Below are 21,351 nucleotides of genomic sequence, written 5' to 3'. Positions count from 1 at the left end.
TATAATCATTCCCAAGGAATCCCATTTGCTGACATTAGATCTCTTTTACTTCCACATACATCCTGTTCCCTTCTAATGCTGTCATCCAGACCTGCAAGTCCTGTGACCTATGGACTCCCCTACTTGCTGACAATTGTATCTTTCAACACACATATACATTGATGAACTAATCCCTCCAGTTGCTACCATGTTTTGCATTAGGAAATGCTGGTTCTTTCTTGATGCCAATAAAAAGGCACAAAACTTGCAAGGAATTTAACTGTTTATTGATAACTTGAAAAGGTGATAGCTAGTTTTAAAATCTTACATCCATTCTGATATTGGGAACATCAAGATTAAATAAAACTCTGATAAGGGCCCAGCATGCTGATCAAATCACACCTGTGGTGAGTTTGGCCCACTTCCAAATTCTCTAGTATTTTGATGAGGCCTTGATCACAATATAGATTTATCAATTACAGACAACAATCAGATCCAGAACATAGTCATAACTTTCAACAGACCCTTGGCCAATACTAACATTTCTATTTCATTGAAAAATTAGTGGTCATGAAAAGGTGCATATAGTATTTCAAGTGGATAAGAAAATACCCTATTTGTATGGTTATATGCACATTCTGTATACACAGTCTAATTGTGAATTGTGTATACATCAGTTATAATACTGATTAAACATGCCTTGATTGAGTGGCAGTGACAAGATGTTCATATATATATTGTTGACCCTGCCCATGGCAGGAGGGTTGAAATTAGATGATCTTTGCTGTCCTTTTCAACCCAGGCCATTCTACGATTCCATGATCTACGTTGGTAGTGCGATCGAGTGTACCCTCAGCAAGTTTTCTGATGGCACTAAGCTGAGTGGTACAGTTGATATAAAGGAAGGAAGGGATGCCATGCAAAGGGATGTGCATAAGCGTTAAGACCTGCCCTGTGGAAAAGAACTTGTGAGTTCTGACTGATGAAATGCTTGGCATGAGACTGTGTTTTTCAGCCTGTAAGGCCAGCTTTATCCTGAGCTACATCAAAAGAGAAGTAGACAGCAGGGCAAGGAAGATGATTGTTGTACTCTGCCCACATGAGGCCTCATCTGGAGTACTGCATCCTGGCATGGGGCCCCAAGCACATGAAAAATGTAGAGCCATTGGAGAGGGCTGGAGTACCTCCCTATGAAGACAGTCTGAGGCAGCTAGGCTTTAGTAAAGGAAATGTTGAAAAGCTCTACTGAAGTCTATGAACTAGATTAATCATTTTCATTGCAGCTTTATTATTTGCTTCTCCAAAGAAGTGTGCTTCAGAAATCTTATGACTGACTGCAAAGGCTAGTTTGTCAGTGATAGCACAGAGGAAGAAGGCATGAGAAACCAATCCTCTCTTCCATATCCCCTAGGCAGAATGAGGCATCAAAAAATCACAGTAAAGTGCAAACTGTTTACTATGGAGTAAATTGTGTATATTCTTTTCAGAGCAGGGAAGACTCCTGAATCATTCATTAACTGAATACAGAAAACTTTGTTTAGTTTGATATATATAGTAATTAAAATTGGAATGACAGCAGAATTTACCCCACTGAATATCACTGTTTATCTTTTTTTTTTTTTTTTTTTTTTTTCCCACAATAGAAGATACAATATCAGCTAGTCCAGTCCCCCAAATCCTTGCCACAGCCTGAAATTTCATTTTTCTGGCTCTTTCTTTTATTTTTTAATATTTATTTTCAGAATTTATTTTTTCTATCTTGCACATTTAACTCACTTGTGCACAGTTAGGATCTGTCTTTTAAACTACAGAAGTGTAGTTCTCAACATTAGTCATGACACTAAAAATGATGAAAGAAGGGAAAGACGTTATTTATGCTAATATAATAAAACATTAAAAAATATATTTTAAAAGTGTAAAATCAAGTATTTTTACAATTTCGACTAAAGATTAGCTTTTTTTTTCTTTTCTCTTCTTTCTCTTTTTTTTTTTTTTTTTTTTTTTTTTTTTCAGTAGCCATAATTCCAAGGATAGTGTCCAGTGGTGAAAATTTTATGATTGTATATAACAAAATAAAAACAGGACACTGCAAAATGCCCTTCTCGAATACTTTAACTGTCTTACATTATATTACTTAATTACTTAATCTCTGATTACAAGTGATGTTTTTGAACACCTATAGGCTGAAAAAGATGAATAAACAGGCAAATTCCCAAGCTTTTACTGATGCTTAATTGACATAAGATATATATGTGTTGTGTATAAACTATTAATTCTGAGTTTTTCATTAAATTCTATTAAAAACTTAAAAGAGAAATGAAGTAATAAATGAAGCATTGGACAAAATTCCATTAAAATCAAAGAGAGAGAAAAATGGATTTATTACTGGTAAGCATTACTACCTAGTGCCAGTTGGAAGATAACGTGAAGGTGGTGGCATTACTCTGAAGGAGTATTTAAAAACTAATTTTTTTTAGGATGTGACAAGACAAAGGAAAAAAAAATAGTTTTTATACATGGTTCATTCTAAATTCTCCTAGTCATTTTATATAACAAATCTGCCAAAGAAAAATAATATTATTTTGTTAATTATTTTGAGGTCAGAGAAATGGCGGCATACCAAAATTTAGAACTGAGGGAAGGTAGCAAGTGAAATCTTGATGAGAAGTCCAAATTATGAAAATTTTCTGCCAGAACTAATGATGAATTCTTGATCATCTGCACAGTGGAAAAAGATAATGTAATAAATATTCATGGCTAAAAAAAGTATTCAGGCTAAAAAAAAAAAAAAAAAAAACAACAACAACAAAGATAGACAAATCCAGTTTTCCTTCTTATGCTGTTCTTTCTAGTGTAGTTAATCAAATGGACTGTCAAAGTGACCACATCTTACTTCCCATGTCATTTATTTTTCTTGGCATTTCCACTTAACTTTGAGCTAAGAATATTTCCTGGAGCTGAACAAACTTAGTTCCATTTGAATATTCAGACAACTGTGTTTTCTGTACAGGTAGAAAATAATCTTCAGTAATCTCACTAATGGCTAAGGTTTAGCTCTTAAGAATACATTTATTAATGATCCTAGCTTCTGTGCATAAGAAGATAATAGGAAATACATTGTGTTACCTCAGTCCTATAAATGAAAATTTGTGTCTCCTGGATAAAGGTTACACTGTCTTTGTAACTAGTTCATGAAGCTACCACAAATTCAAGTAAGAAAATACAAACATAATTAGAAATGATTTGTGTTACTTGTTCACTTATTGCATTTTTTTTGTCTTGAGTACAAATTATTTTGTTATTCATCATACTCTATTAACTGAAATTTTATACATATATTTCTATATATTTCACATGCACAGCTGCTCTGTATTTTTAAAATATAAATAATTAATGACAGAAGCAATAAAAATATGTAAATGAGAAGTAATTTTAGTATGGAAATTTAACCTCAACATCTGCCTAAGAACTCATTTACTGTCTTAGCTTCTTCAAACCTTGGGAAAATTTGTTTGTGAGCTCAACTCATGAATCACGTCAGTACATATGCATGTATATGCATATATATATATATCCAAATACAACCTGGAAAGGTGTGATTTTTTTTTTCTTTATGTAAAAACAGTGTTGGCAAGGCAGAGCAGTGTCCATCTGTGTTAACAAGATGAGAAAGAGTAACAGCAGGAAATTAAGAACAGAATTTTAGAATTTTCTTACACTGCTGTAAGACCAGAAAACTAATTACTCAAAGTTATTGTGGTTTAACCTGGCAGGCAACTGAGAACTATGCAGCCATTCTCTCATTCCCCCCCCAAATGAGATGAGAGAGAAAACTGGAAACAGATTAAAACTCATGGGTGAAGGTAAACACTATTTACTAAGCTGAAAAAGGAAAGTAAAGGTAAAAATACAATAATTGTATGTGTTTATGCATGTGCAAATGTATATATACATGAACATACATATACAATCATCCACTGACCTACACCCTGCCAGAAACTCATCACCTTCTAACTAACACCTAGACACTCAAAATTCTTGTCCTCAGTATTCTTTTGAGGGGTCTTTTAATTTATTTTCCTTCTCTTTTTGTGAATTAAGCAGGCAAAATAACCTTTTAATGCAGTTCCACACAAGGTGGAAATTTTTTACAATTAGTATCATTTACTCTATTTTAAAAACTGACAGATATCTGTTATACCAAAAGGTTAGAAAATTTCTCCTGAAAAATTAATTGAGATATTAATATAAGATAACCAATAGGAGTTTCTGCTTTTCAAATTGACTCAGAAACAGTAGTTACAATCCAGTAAGTATGATTTGCTAGTAGAAGGCCACAGATTCTACGCTAACCTGACAGCACATTGCCTTGGTCTGAGCTGATTTGGACTTGTTTTAGTTCTGATAGATTGAATCAGGAAATGTATTGCCTTATTTGTTTTCAGCTTGGGTTAGTTTATAGAATGTAAAGGATCAAGAATAAGCACTTTCTGACTTCCTGGATTGTGCTTGGTATGTCTTAAAAATCTGCAGTGCAAGGCTGTCACCATGACAACCACTTGAAGGCTGATATCAGAAAATATGATATCTGATAATCTAACTGGTTAGTCTTGCTTTGCTGTTAACCATCCTACCCTTCCTGCAAGAAAGTTTTGACTATAAACTTATTTTTGAGCAACTTCTTGTTGTGAACTCACCTGTTAACTAAATAGGGACAATTCACTTGCAAATCTAGCAGGCACAAGAAGATGCCTGAGAGATTCTGGGGTCGTCTTGTTTGTGTTCTTCATTTTCTTAGTCATCATTGCTGTTTGCTGGTTTGAGAATACTGGATGGATACTCAAATGGATGAGTGTGCTCACCTCTCCATCCTTTCTGTGGGTGACACTGGATCTCTTCGAAAAAAGCCTTCAAAATAGAACAGCGATTTTTTCATATCCATTTTTCTGACTTGCTTTTTTATCCATTTTTCTAAGATTTCTCTTTTTGCTTTTTCTCTTGTAAAATTAGGAAGTAATTGCAAGACCTATTTCAGCTTCTTAAAAAACATATCTCGTCCAGTTAAGTCGTAGGGTTGTTAAGTAGTCAGAGGCTTATTTTGATTCCTTAAAGTAGTGTAGTTCAGCTGCATAGCTTAAGATAGATTCTATGTATTAGGATATCAAGATTAATTGTAGTTTAGATTCTTATTAAAATCAATATCAATGATTTTATGCAGACCTCTGTATATCATAATCTATTGGGGGATATTCACAAATCTGGGCACCCCTTTTCTTTCCTTCTGGGCTGAATGTGGCATAGAAAGAGTAGAATGAGCTCTTTGACAGTAAAAAGTGGTTTTACTGATAACAGGGCAGAAAAGAAAATAGAGAGATTATAAAGGGACTGCACTAGGAACGCATGAAAAAAGACGCAAGATTGACCAGAAAAAAAGCACCACACTCTTCCTCGTTCAAGATTCATGATTCTAATGACTCTGAACTTTGACCATGTTAGAGATGTTATTGGTGAAAACTATCATCTGTAGGAACTGATTTTTTATAGAGAAATATGTATGGAAATATGAAGGAGAGAATTACGAGCAAGAAAACGCGCAGTTTCATCATTAAACCAGTTAAGGAGAATAAAGAAGAATCATGGAACTGTTCACGTCAGAAGTGATCTCTGGAGAGATCTTATCCCCTGAAACCAGAAAGCTGCTTGAAAAGGCTTAAATAGATGAACAGACTTAAGTTCTCTATACTTGCAATCACCTCCTCTTGAGCTCCTTGTGGAGTGAGCAATGATGTTCCTTCCTTGGAATTCCTAACTGAATGCTGCATAAGGCTCTGACACCAACATTTAAGAATCATAGTACAGTCAAGCATAGGTAAGTATTATATATAAATAAGAAAGCATTTACACATCAAGCAGTCAAGGCGTTTTAGGAAAACAGCAGCCGACCTGCAAAGTGGATAATCAGTAATATAAATGATATAGACTTTTCAAGAGGATGGACTAAAAATGTACTTTTTCTTTTTTTATTTGTGATGCTTGGGAGTTTCATTTTTAAATGTCTGAGACTCCTTAAAAGCAAAATATTATAATTATTTTCAGTTCTTCAAATTTCCAGAATTTCCAGGGGATAAAATCATTAAAATATGATCTATAAGAAATGAAACAGTATCAAATTGTTGTGTTTTCTCCATTTTCTAGGGAACTTTATTTCAAACGATCATCTGTATGTAACCTGCAGGAAGAGATTTTCCTCACTTGAAGTCTAAATCACATACTGGAGCTCTTGGGTTTGGTTGTTTATTTATATAGATTTCTACTCATTAATATTTTAAGTAAGTAAAAGATACTAGTGATGTGGCATAATTTAATAGTCCTTATTCTGTACAGCTCTATGTTAAAAGTGAAATGAACATCAGCTTATGTTCAAAGCAAGAAAAATACCAGTGTGTATATTATTAAAATATTCTGATACATCTTATGCCACTACTGATAGAATCATGCTGCTCGCACATTTAAAATGAGCCATCAGTCACACATGAAGACAATAACAAGCACTTTGCTGACAGTTTTCTGACCCAGATAAACTTAAAATGAAATATTGGAATACACAGTGGAAAAAATAGCTGATCTGATCACTACATGGATTACCATAATGCCTAATACATTGACTAATGTGTAATGGTAACACAGTATGAAGAATTTTTCATTCTCATGCTATTCATTCTCAATTTATGATATTATCATAAATAACAATATTTTTCTGTGTGGGGAATTACAAACACACACAAAAAATCATTTCATATATTTTTTATGGTTTCAAACTTTTGCTATTAATAGTCCAAAAATGTTCTGGCTGATTAAACATGCTTAAATGTTTATCAATCACTGTAATGTTTTAATTCTCCTATGTTAGGATGACTATAAAAATCAGTAATTATCTTCTGATGTCTTGAAACAAAACTATTTTTCTTTCCTGAATGAAGGAAGGCCATGCATCCAGATCTCCCACTTCAAAATTCAGAGTATCATAAATAGGGCATAAGATTTCTGTGTTCTACAGACATATGAAAAGAAAGTCTTTTTCATATTCATGCTCACAGAAGATACATACGTGTCCTCAGCTATGTCTGAAATGAAGAAGAACCAACAAAACTGACATAATAGTGTTAACTTGAGCTGCAGTTTTCACTGTGAGAAGGGCCAGATTCTTAATCTATCAAAATGATCAAATTTATGTTTTATCAAACCAAGTAGGAAATGAAACTACAACTTAAGAGCTACATAAACTGTTTCAAATAATAACTTGCAGTGATTAATTAACAACAGAAATAAGGTTCTCAAAACCTTAAAAGTAATGGGAGATTTATGTTGTTACGTAGTAGAGGCAGCATTAAGATTGCAAATAGTCTAGGTATTGCTTAAAATTTACATACTTCACTTTGGATAACAATGTCATTTTTGAACACAGCGTAAAAACAGAATGTCAGATGAAAATGGAAGTACGCTTATGGGACTGTGCTACACATGACTGCAGTTCAGAGATGTCCACGTAATCTCCTTTCCAGAAAACTAGAATAATTGTATTGTGGAATTATTTAGGCTTTTAGCAGAAACAACAATTTTAAAAGTATTTGTTTTAGGTACGTTTTTATCACATTGAGGAATGAACAGTGGTGTACTCCTAGAGAATCTGTCTGACACTGATCATACTAATAATATTGCAAATTTTGTTAGCCTTCTTGATGCAGTAAGTAGGAATGGAAAAAGATGTAAATAGATGAAATTCAGTGGGAGAATGCTTAATCATTTACACAATACTAATAAGAAACTGGAAGTTCACTGGATAGGAGTAAAAGAGAAATAAGATTGAAATATATTAGCTAACAATAGGATAGTTGTAAACTACCAGTCTAATGAACATACGAATATAAACAAATATCATGTCAGGATACAGGAAACACAACATAGGTATAAGATATTACTATCAGTACATAAAGCATTGATTACAACATATTGCTTAGTAGTGGCAGTTTTATAACAAAAATTCAAGAAACATATACTTAAGCAGAAATAAAGGCAGAAATAACATCTATTAGAAAGAGCAGGAGAAATAAATGTTCTCATAGAAGAAGGGGGAAAAAATGAATTTGGGACTTATTTCTGTAGTGAAAGGAAGGATTGGAAAGGAAAATAATTATTTTCAGTGAATAAATTATAGATGCAAATAGAAAGAAGAGAGTACTATTTAAGTTAAAGGAAAATTAGGAAGAAAAGTAATGCAAACTTTTTTTTTAATGCAAAAGAGATGCATAAATTAAAAGTTGTCTCTAACAAAATTAAATAAAAACAAAAAAAAAACTAGTGAAGCAGAAAATTATCATAAGCAACTGCAAAATTGATTGGTGTAGCAAGTGAAGAAACTGATCCTCTTTCTTGCTGGAATTCACATCTGCTACATAAGACCAAAAAATTCCAAAGAGACTAGCAAAATATAGATGTCCTCTGTCTCAAATAGAACATGGACAGTTTGAAAATTGAGTAAGATTTTTAAAAATTGTCAATAATTTGCTTCCAAATAGAAGAATAATAAAAGGGACATATAAAATATACTGTATAAAGTACTTGTTTGTAACTTCCTACATACATATGATGTATAGAATGTTGTTGTTTGTCTTTATGAAGCAGATTAACAACCTCAAAATGTCTAATGTTGGTTTAATTTGTTTGAATGCATTTTAAATTTTGGTTACAGTGAACGATTGAAAATATTTAATCATATCAATAACTACGAAGATTTTGTATTAACCTAAATTACTAAGCAGCAGTAATTTAGTAAAACACTATTATTTTTGTCCATTTTAAACGTGCCACTTAAGAGAGGAGGTCAGCTACTTTTGCAAAACGTGATCCCATAATTAAAAAAAATGGACAGTTTATGGGTAAGGAAACAACTGTGTAAGCATTTCCCTACATTCCTGTGCAATTTTTGGAAAAAAGAAAAAAAAAAAAAAAAGACGAGCATTTCATTAAAAATTTTCGGACCAGTAGATTTCCATTTATCACAGTCTGCCCACATTACCAACTGATCTAAGAATTCATAGCACCATCTCTTTTTCACTTACAACTATCATCAATCACAAATAAAATTTCAGTCACAGGCAAACATAAATGCAGCATTGCTTAATCTGTTTTTCCTGATACATTGTTCAGCATAGATGTTAGCGAAATCTATATTCAAGTTGCCCTTATAGCTGAGAGAGGTGAATAGGATAATTTTTTTAAAAAAGTTATTTTTGAAGTTTTAGAAGCCTTAATTTTAATCATAAATCTCAAGAAAAAGCAGGAGTAGTACTTCTCTTTTTTTAAGTATGTATAAATATATAGATATGTATATATACATTTGTAAGAAGACTATAGCTAACATTTCTCTTTTGAATCAATTTGAATTATTGTTACCATTCTCTAGATGATCCATTCCTGATCAGAAATTGTTATTTCCAATAAGCCTTGCTAGCTTACATACACTAAAGAAGTGTATGTAAATTACATACTAAATCACATGCCAAAAATTTCACTACCTAGTTGCTATTTGTTCAAAGTGCACACTTACTGAAAAATGTCACTTTCCCATCCCAGGCCTCAGGTAAACCTATGAACCAAAGTATGATAACGAAAAATAACCTAGGTGAAGAATAAATCTGAAGCTTCAAAAGTACTCCTTATAGTTTCAGACATCAAGTGTTTAACGGAAGCATTCATACAAAAAATATGATTATTCAAGCCGTTAAGTACGCTAGGTACTTACACAGCAAAAACATCTTCCTAAAAAACGTAACAACTGGAAAGAAAGGCAAATTGTTGTAAAAGCAGTACTGGATATTCTCCATTTTAAATAAAATTGTTTATTTTCTTTTGTCAAACGGGATTTATTATATTAATTACCGCCCTCTTCATTTAGACCAAATTATTTAATGTAAAAGGTGAGGGTTTCAATTATCTTCTCCAAGTACAGTCTCAGAAGAGAAGGTCTGGAGTTCTGCTAAGAGATAACAAGTTTTTGGAACATGAGAAGCACATAGTTTAATATTTATATTTGATATTTCAAAAAGGGATGAATTAAGAACAGAGTATAAAGATGTTCTATATGGTCCACATATACTAATCTCTTTTCCATTTCTTTATAGAATATTAAAAATGGATCTCTACACTTGTAGTAATTACAAGAGAAATCTTCTGCATAGATAGACAAAAAGCAATTTCTCTTTGAGGTTTATAACTTTATATAGCCTTGGAAACAGAGATTCATGTTTTTTTCTACAATTTTTTAAGTCAAAAGTGGCCATTCTTTAATTGGCAGGTATGAGTTTTTGCTATTGGGACACAAGTTACATATGTATATTTGCAACTGTCAAATGTATTTACGATTTCTGACGTATTCTGGAATTGGTCAATCCTAAATCTGAGGAAAGTCATAAACAAAACAAACAAAAACAAAAACAAAAAATTATATCTATTTATATTACTATATTTACTACCAGAAAATATTGGGATTATAAAATAGGAGTTTTCATTTCTAAACACGTCTGACTGTTGAATGGAGCATAAATGAGTTTATGTAGACAAAGAGAAGTGAATAAGAGTAACTAGTGTTGTTTACATTTATTCCTTATTTATACATACATTTTCTTTTCCCATCTCTTATTTTATTTTATTCTTTTTAAACATATATGCCCTGGGTAAAATGCCACCATTTTCAGTGCAATCTACTCAACAATAAGATTTAAGTATCCCCACAGCACATAGTATAAATTCTATATATTTGTGATTTTGGTATCCTTTTGGGAATCTAAATTTAATTTAAAAACTATTCTGACTTCAAGAGACATCACTTAAAAGTCTAAGAGTCTTGAGATTATACATATCAAAAACGCTTGTTAATTGTAACACCTAAGAGAGAATCCAATCATCCCAGAAAGAGAAAGATTTGAAAATCATTTTTGGAAAAGAATGTTCTAGTTTACTTTCTATTCTTTATTAAGAGGATCATGATGAAGGTCCAGTCAAACCATCTCAAATAATTGCTGAAACAGTTATACAGTTCATTTGTCTTCATGTGCATAACATATTCAACGAATGTTTAGTTGAGTTACTGTATGAAAAGTAAAAATAAAAAAAAATTTCACAAAAATATTTGAAAAACATTCTCTACTCACCATACAACACAACTGTTATAAGAGCATAAATACATGACCTTAGTTTTCTCCGAAATTGTGAACGAATTGGACTAAGTAACTCATTTAAAAGGCCTAAAGGTTAAGGGATCTCATTTGATGACTAAAAGAAGAAGTAGAACATTTTCTACTTATAAATGGATCATTCCAGAAGTCTGCTTTTTCAGACTGCCCCTCTGTTGCCATCTGTCACAAGGCAACAAAATGTAATAGAATATTAGCAGAAAGATTTTTGAACCTTGACTGCCATACCACCAGTATTCCCCTCTGGCATCACTCCCTCCACAAGAGGTAGCCACTGAAACACAGGAAACAATCCAAACCTCAGGAAACACTTCTCTACTGTGCAGGTGACCAAGTGCTCAAAGAAGCTGCTCAGAGAGGTTGTGAATTGTCCTTCCTTCGAGATATTCTAACGCTGTCTGGTGACACGGTCCTGGGAAAACAACTTTAGTAGTCCATGCTGGGGCAAGTGGCTTATATTAGATGAACTACAGAAGTTATTTTCATCCTCTTAAATTCTGTCATTCTATGTAGAACACACAAGTTGTTTGAGAGCAATGTGTAACCAAGAGGAAGTCAGGCAAATATACCAGGAGGCCTGCATAAATGAATGAGGAGCTCCTAGACAAACTCAAACACAAAAAGGAAGTTTACAGAATCTGGAAGCCATGATAAGAAGCCTCAGAGGAATGCAGAGACATTATCCAAGCAGCCAGCACTGGAATTAGGAAATCTAAAGACCGAATAAAATTGAATATGATCATGGACCTCAGAGGCAATAAGAAGGGCTTTTATAAGAATGTCAGTTAGAAAAGGAAGTCTAAGGATAATGTAAGCCTTCTCCTGAAGGAAACAGGAAACCTGATTACCTGGGACGCGGAGAACACTGAAGTACTCAACAACATTTTGACTCAGCCTTCACCACCAAATGCTATAGCCACATTACCAATCATCCACTGTAGTCCAAGATCAAGCCTGAGACCATATAAGAAACCTGAATTTACATGGGTCTATGAGACCTGATCAAATTCATCTGCGAGTCCTGAGGAATCTGGTGGATGGAGTTGATAAGTCTCTATCAAGAAGATAGAGACTTTATCTATTAAGAAGTTGTGGCAGTTCAGTAAAGTTCTCATTGACAGAAAAAGAGGAAACATAACCTCCATATTTAAAAGGGGGAAAAGGAAGACTCCTAGAACTACAGGACAGTTAGTATCACCTCCATTCCCATGAAAATCATGGACTAGACCCTGTAGGAAACCATACTAATACACATGCCAAACAGGGAGGTGATAGATGACAGCCAACATGATTTCACCAAGGCTAAACCATGTCTGACAAAACTGATGGCCATCTAAGAAAGGGTTACAGCATTGGAGGGTAAAGGAAGAGCAATTGATGTGACCTACAATGACTGTGTGAAAGCATTTGATACTGTCCTGTGAAACATCTTTGTAGCTAAATAGATGTATTTGACTGGTAGGCCACTTTATGTATAAGGAATTGGCTCAATGGTCACACTCAAAGAGTTGTGGTTAACGACTCAATATGCAGGTGTTTTCCCTGCCTGGTGTGTACTGTGATCAGTGTTATTAATTGGTGACGTGATTTGGACTGAAAGCATTTTCAACAAATTTGCACACAAATCAATGTGAGTGCCATGGTCAATACATTGGATGGAAGGAACACCATCCAGAGGGATCTTGGCAGGCTTTAGAGAGTCCAGTGGAGAACCATGAAGATGATCAGAGGGATAGAGCACCTCTGCTATGAAGACAGGCTTAAAGAGTTGGGATTGTTTTGCCTGAAAAAGAGAAAGCTCCATGGGAATTTTATTGCAGACTTTCAACACATAAAATAAATAATTTTAAAATGAAATAAGTTAGATTTTGATTAGATATTCGGAAAAAAATTCTTTATTGTGAAGGAAGTGAGGCACTGGAGTATCTTGCCCACCTCAGGAAGTTCCCAACACAGGGCATATATTGTTTAATATATACATATATAAAGACTATTATATCTTCACTTTTACCCTGTTCAGTCAATTATTTTTCTCAGATTTCATAAAGTTTGCAAGAGCTTTATTGATCTTCTACATCACAATTCACTTCTAAGCCTGGAGAGCCTAGTGTCTGTAGCCTAAGTTATTTACATCCATGTTTTGGCATCTGAAAGGACTGAGAATTCATGTTCTATTTGAAGTTGGTCTCATACCTAAATCTCTGAGGAAAATCCATCTGGAGCTATCACTCCTAAAATTACTAATCTCATGGCAGCTCAAACTCTGATTTTTTTAAATGCACCGAATTAGCCATAACTGTGGGGATCTGCCATAAAGCTAAACAAAATCAACATTCGCATCAGATACATTAATGTCTTTAACAGCAGCAACAGTGGCAAGGTCAATTTTATTAATCAGCTGCTGGGAAGCTTCTTGTTCCCAGAATTGTTTTTTAAGGAGTTCAGTCTAATTTTGATCAGAGGCCTATTTTGAAAAATAAAGCATTCTATAAACTTAATACTTGGCCTCATGGCGATTCTAATCCTACTGGTTGAAGCCTTTTCATACAATCTTGAGCTCTTGATATGGAAATGCATCCCCCTATTTATATACAAATCATAAAGTCGCACACACAGACATACACGCAAACACATACACGCATAAATGCACACACATAGACACATAAATAAGCATGATAATAAGCTTTCAGTCATCTATTCAGCATCATATTTAATTTAACATAAAAATAATAAAATAGATCACAAAGAGCTCATTAAATAACGACACTTAGATACACTGAGACAGATTTTATGGATAAGATGAATTTATTATGATCTTCTTGGCACTTAGTTAAGGAGATAATTTTTCCTTCAATGTGTCTTCTACAGCTTTTTTTTTTTTTTTTTAATTGCATGGCAAATCCCTGTCTCCTCTGCTCTTCTGAAGCTAGGCTGTTAGTATGTCTTCCACCAGTCTTCCCCTCGTCATGCTATTATTCTGGTGTTGTTCTTTCAAACTCTTCCATTAACTACACTTACACAATTAGTTGTTTTGGGAGACGGATTATCATTAGAATACTTTTGTAATTTACTTAGTATTTAGGTCCTCAGGGTGAATCAGGCTATCACAGACACAAAGATTCTCAGCTTTTATAATCCTCACTGAAATATATATGAGAAAGAATTGTAACTCCTCAAATAACTACACTTTTATATAAATACAGCATTTCTGAACTTTCTGGCAGCATCCTATTGTGGTCTTCTACAGATGAGACCTTTTTCTTTCCATCAAAAATATATATTTAGGAAATATCAGTTATTTAAGAAAACTCTGTGAATAAATCCATCTTCCTTGGAGGGAAATTATGAATAGCTTCAATGAAATGCTGTTACCTGAATAAGAAAATAATCAGCTTGTTAGGTTCTTCTTATAATTAGCAGAGGGACACAGTCATTAGAAGCTCCCAAGTTAGACTTCTATTCTGAATTACCCTCCAGATGAGCCTATTTACTGTATGTATATGAAGGTTGTGTTAATTTCTTCATCTAAATTAAATATCCATATAATGTGGCATGACTAAACATTGTAACTCTTTCCAAGGATTTCATAAAAAGTATTGCATGCAAACCATTATACCTTTTGTCAAATGATAACTAAAATGTTGTCAGGCAACTGTGTGAATGTTTGAGTCATGAGGCATAGCTAGGTAAAACCTATTAAATTATATCTTTACACCACAATGCAGAGCCATGACTCAGAAATAAACATGTTTTCAGCTTCAGAAATACTGCGTGTAACTCCAGTGGCCTTTTTTTTTTTTTTTTTTTTTTTTTTTTTTTTAAATTGGGAGATAACGAATGTGATGTAGTCAAGAGCTTGATTAGAGCTCTTAGCTCCTTGTGCTGCATAAAGGCAAGATCTTCAGGGTGTACAGTAAAGGTTTACCAAGATTCCTGTACTGTCAGTAAAACTACAGAAAACTCATAGTTCATCCTTGGGTTATCCACACTGCTACTCATTTTTCAGTTGCACTGTGTCTGTAAGAGAGGTTTTTTTTTCCATTTCAGTGCACATTATTTGCCAGAACAATGTGCACTTAGATTGTTACTGTGCAAATTAGTTATAAACTTTCTTCTTATGCTGCAGAAGCTCCCTCCTCTGGGATTTCACTGCTCTATTATTTCAAGCGCATCTCTGTTGGAACACATTTGATTTGCATGTTCCAAAAAACTACCAGACTTTAGGAAAGGAAAAAAACAAAAAAAAAAGGATTTTACATATGTGCGTATGCGGCTGCCAACAAGGCAGAATATATGCCACTGGGCACATGGGAAACCCATTAAGAACAGTTGCAGTGTCAAAATACATGCAGCTCAAGAGCGCATTCAGACATTTCAGTTGAGGTCTGCAACTGGCAAACAGCAATCTCAGTAGAAATTGCCACATACAGAAACCAGAACACAGAAATACACACATATATGTTTAATTGCCATATGTGATGTGGGTCTAAACACATCAAAAATACATTATAGATCCTTCAGATTTTATTTCTTAAAGTAATTTTTAGTTACTGTGAAGGATGTGGATATTCAGACAGTGGGAGATCATTTGCATATTAATGGCATGTATTTTGGTGCAAGGATATACAGTTAGCAATTTTTGAAAAAGATTGTAAAAGGATCGACTGAATCTTTGCTTCAGACTTTTTAAGCAATATTCAAATTTCAACTACATTGTGTAACAATTACTTGTGTAGCCCATCCCTATTCATAGACTTTTACACTGTATTACAATGTTTTTTTCAGAATTAATTTGAATTAGGAGTATCGTCACTATAAGTCACTTGCACTTCTAGTAACTGTTTTACTTTGATTTGACTGTTAACACTTCAAGGAGACTAATAATAATATTTTTACCTCCACATACATGCTGTACTTCATTTTGCTCAGAATGTTTGATACCTTGGACATATCTTGGTTTGGTCAAACAATGTGCAGAAACTTTAAGAAGATGTGATGACTCATATTTTCATAGTACAAGGGCTGCAGTTCCATTAATAAGTTGTTTGTATGAAATTACTTCAAAAAATTGATTTAGGAGTAAATCTAGAAGAATGTCAAAAAACTTAGGATTTTGCCACATAGGCAAAATACTGAAGTACTTCATTAGAAGTATATATTAACTATCCTGTGCCTTCTCTTATAGACTGACCCAATTATAACACGAAGAAACCAACAGATCATTTGCTGGGTTTGTTTTCTTGAGCTCTTGAACAACTTGATTTGTTTACCTCAGTTTAACAAATGAAATTATTAATATACACCTAGTCTGCAAACATACATTCATTTGGTTGGTAAGAACCTTTATCCTGAAGTATTATCATACATATATTCGTGGTTAACATCATCTCACTAGAAATGATATAGTCAATTAGTTCAATCATTTTAAAATGTAATTAGAAAGGAAAAAAAAACTAATGTTTTGTTTGTTGAGTTTTTTGTTTGTTTAATGTGAAGAAGTGCATAGATAATGCAATCGCTTTGAAATGATAGGGGCAAAAGAAGTTTACAGTGCATTCAAGAATCTCAAAAGGTAATTATTGATTTTTTATTAATCCAAAGTATTGGCATTCAAGAAATCATCATTCCTTCTCATAGATCCACCTTTCCTATAGAGTTGACATCTAGATTTTAATGCAAATAGATTTTGTTTTCAGTCAAAATTCTTTACATGCAAATATTTTTATTTATCCTAGTATTCCCAGTGCAGATTTCAGAAAGAAAATTAGAGCAAAAAATTAAGGTTATTTGAAACCTATGCGAGAGGAGATAACTCTTTGATTTAAATAACATAAATATGCAAAGCCAACAAAATACTGTCAAAGTAAAATATTATCACTGGTTGAGTACAATAGCGTTAATTCAATTTTGCAGTAATCAATAGTATGTTTTATTTATTTATTTCATTATATATGAAATATATAAATTAAATTATTCTTTTACAACTTGACTCTCTTATTAAAAATCTAGCAGTAAATCAGATGAAATGAAGAACACAGCCACAGGATGGAAGTATAAAGGAAATTCATCTTAAAAATAATTTTTTATATTTGAATGTTATAGAATGAGGATTCTAAACTGAAGTGAGGTATTAGTAAACCCATATCTCAAGTGCTATTTTTCATTAAGAAAATAAAGAAGTCAGTGCAAAATTATTTATATTTTTAGACTGGAAGAGATACATTTACCCTTGTTTTTACTATTAACTGCAAAAAAAAAAAAACCCTAACCAATCTATTTATATTCATGCAATGCTTTAATTATAAAAACTTTGGTGGCATACAGATTTCAATTTTTGATGAGAAAACTGTCATTAAGATTTTGCTTCTTCTAGCATCAAAGATTAATTTCTTATGTTTCAAAACTTGAAAATCACATCATATTTCTCCTCAGAAAATACATTTTTCAGGTTAGCATTTTCTCTTCTACATCAAATGTGCTTGTTTCTTCCAAATGTGGTTTTGCTTCTAGCCAGTAGTTTTCATATTCATAAAATTCCATAGTCCTACAATTATACATGTAGACACTAATGTTAAGCTGTACTACTTTTTATTTTATTGTTTTCTCAGTAGCAGAGGCCATTCAGTTATTGACAAAAGGGCTGGTATGTTGCCAGCAATTGTTTCCAGGGCAGTCTTGAACAGGATGTGAAGTCAGTTGCTGTGAAATATTTTTAACATTTGAATATGTAAGCAATATTTTTTGGAAAAGAAATAATAGATTAGGAAGTCAGTGTTGGGGTGGGGAGGGGGAGAAGTATAAGGTGAATGTTTAATATGTTTTCAGATATAAAAATTTATATTGGAAGTCTCAGTAGTGTATAAGGGGAATGCTAACAGACTTATTATGAAATAAATTTTATTTTAAAAGTCATTCACATTATTATGCATGATACAAAACACCATTAAAAGTACTAAAAATATTTTCTATTTAGGATTTTGTTTTGTTTTTGACTAGTAAATTATACTTTGAAAGACATCAGGGAAATACTGTTGCATTCTTATAAATGTCTTTAGCTTGAATCTTTTTTAATAGATTCTAAAAAAGTCAGAATGCTGATTTGTGCTTCTGTAAATCAATCCCATCCAACAGCATATCTTGTTAAGGGATCAGAGTATTTTCTACTGCTATATTCAGCCTTCAGATCACCATAGAGTCTGCAAACTTTAAGCTTCTACATTGATAAAGGCTTACTGCACAAAAATCTTAACAAGGATTGCAACTGTTTGAAAATTGCCATAAATAATATTACCAAGAACAGCTAATAAAGTAATGAATACTGATGAATGACTACAGAATGACTGGTGAGGTATTGGAATAGGCGGTGGTGGAGTCACTGTCTCTGGAGGTTTTCAAGGTAAGAGTAGATGTGGCACTGAGGGACATGGTTTAGCGGGCACGATGGTGACGGTTTGATGGTTGGACTAGTTGAACTTTGTGGTCTTTTCCAACCATAATGATTCTATGATTCTATCAGTGTAACTTCTCTCATTAGCTTAACTGCACAGACAAGGGCCTCTTGTGACAGATAAGCTCCAGGTGAACACAAAATATTTCATTAGGAAAATGCTTAAACCCATTTTAACATTAAATGCTTATTACAATCACATAATCACATTCTTATAAGGAATAGCTCGCACAATTCCTGCTACTACTTGAGGGTAGCTGAATACTGCTTGTGAGTGTTGAGAAATGCTAAGCATAAACACTACTCTGCAAGTGAATAGCAGATGGCAAATGCAGTCATTCAAAGGATTCATGCATTATCACCTCATGCTGATATAAGTAACTTGGTAAGAAGATAATTATGTGTCCTGATTTTGGCATCTGTTTACCTCAGTTATTTCCGTCAGACCACTGTAATCCAGGTCACATTATGATCAAGTGTGGGCCATGCCTGAGGCATGAAAAGAAACAGTTAGTACTTGTTTAGCAGATCAGTGTGAAAATGGAAGACACTTGTCACTAGTTTGGCTGTAATAGGTAGAAGACATTGCCTTCCACGCTATATACCCTGTCAGAGTCCTGGGCATATCGCTCTACCTTTGAGGATTTGGCAATTCTGTTCAGTCTGAAAAGCTTCAGTGAGAATCTGTTCTGCCTTCTCGTGGGAATTTCTATTAAACTGAGGTTTCCCCAGAGCTACAACTCCTGCCTTACTGCAGCCTAACCCACCTTGCCTAGGCTTGGGACTCACTGATATTCACCCAAATCCACATGCTGACACCCCAGTTTTGTCTCAGCCCCATCCCAACTGCCTGGCCCAGCCTCCAGATCAGTCATAGCCTGGGTTTCTTCACTGGACATAGTCATGATTGTCCCAGGTCAAGAATGTAGCCTGGCCTTAGCCTGCCCTGTCTTTGAGGAGGTGCCTGTCATCCATGGCTGGGTCTGCTCCCCAGCTGACATGATGTGACTATTCAGGACCCTGGGGTTTCTGCCAAGGCTAGGGTATGGCTGCTATTTTCCCTTCTGTAGGTCTGATGAGTAGCAAAACTTAGCATGTATCCCAGACACACATAGACACATGAAGGTAGAGGATAGTGACATGACGGATAGTGACATGACTGGCCAAGGGCTGCATTCAGCAACACTCATGCACTGGACTAATGTACATCACAGGCATAAACAACTGTGACCTCTTCATCTATTCTGGCTGGTAGAGATTCACAGTCCTGTCAGCAGAAATGATGAGATAGCAATTCCTCAAAGCAATACCTATAGTTTGACGATCCCCCAACTAGTAACACTGAGAATTTTGTCTCCCAGATTAGAAGTCTGTGATATCTCTAAATAATCTAGATAATCTACTGCAGAAGAGAAGAAATGTAAAGTCAATCACCCTTTCTTGGAGCAACTCAGTGAAAAGAAAATTTTCAATAAATGCTCACAAAACAGGGAATTCAATCATATTGGTCAGTCTATTTATTATTTTCTTCCATTCCATTCTATCTTTGTACTGGCTGACCAGCAAGCCTTGAAAGGTACAAAAAACCTACTGAATTACCATTGCTGATAACACAGGCTAAAACATGTGTTAGTTAATGTATAGGTGTTTATAGATAATTTTAAAAATAGGCTTTCCAGTGCAGCTGCCATCATTAATAATGAAATTGCTGTTGAAGATTTTGCATGTAACACCAGGCAGTTAGTTAGAGGGCCATAGAAAGCATTGTAGAGCTGCCTAATATATATATATATATATATTTAGTCTCTTAGCTAGTCTGGCTGAAATTATCTAACAACATGGTTTGATAGTCAGAAGCAGAAGAATGCAAAGTGATGTGTTCTGAATGAACTATATGTTAAGTTGAGATAATGATTTTAAACACAGTCATAGCTCAGTCTCAGCTGCTAATACACTAAGCAAAAGGGGTCAAACTTTGGAGCTTTGTGTTTGATAATTTTAGATAATCAGTTCTTTCCAACCTATCATAATTGCTTCAAACAACACAACAGAAAAATCGTTGTATTTGAATTTTCTTGAGTTACATGTTGTTGAACATAGAAGTCTCATAGCTGATTTTGTATCATACAAATGTACCTCTAGAAGAAACTAACACTTCTTTACTATCACTTATTTACGTTTTTATTCTAAAATAAATATTTGGAGTTTTGCCAAGAAGAAAAACTTGATGTGGTGTAATTCAGCAAAGTTTCCTGGAGAGTTTTGCATATAATGGTCATCCTTCATACTGCTGATGCATAGTGTACTTTTAATTGGAAAAATGTTATGAACATCACTAATTGACACTTACACTTGGTAGTTGTATCCATTTGAATACAATCTGCGTACCTTCTGCTAAAAATTAATTATTAATTAATTACTTGTGAACTCTTCAAATTACTGCTAGGTCCTATAGACAAACGTTCTACCTGAAACAGATCTTAATGTGTTATCCTGCAATTCCTGTACTGGGTCTTGGATTCAATCATTAACAAAAACACTTTTCTGATTAAAGCATATTTAAAAGTGTATTCTTTTCTTGATAGTTAATTTTAAGGAGAACTTGTGTTAAAAATGTATGTTTAATTTTTCATTTTTACTTGACTGGTTTAGTTTATCTCTCCAATATATTCT

The sequence above is a fragment of the Tetrao urogallus genome (assembly GCF_951394365.1).
Source record: "Tetrao urogallus genome assembly, chromosome: 3".
Classification (NCBI taxonomy): Eukaryota; Metazoa; Chordata; class Aves; order Galliformes; family Phasianidae; genus Tetrao; species Tetrao urogallus.
Note: the sequence above shows the minus strand (reverse complement) of the source record.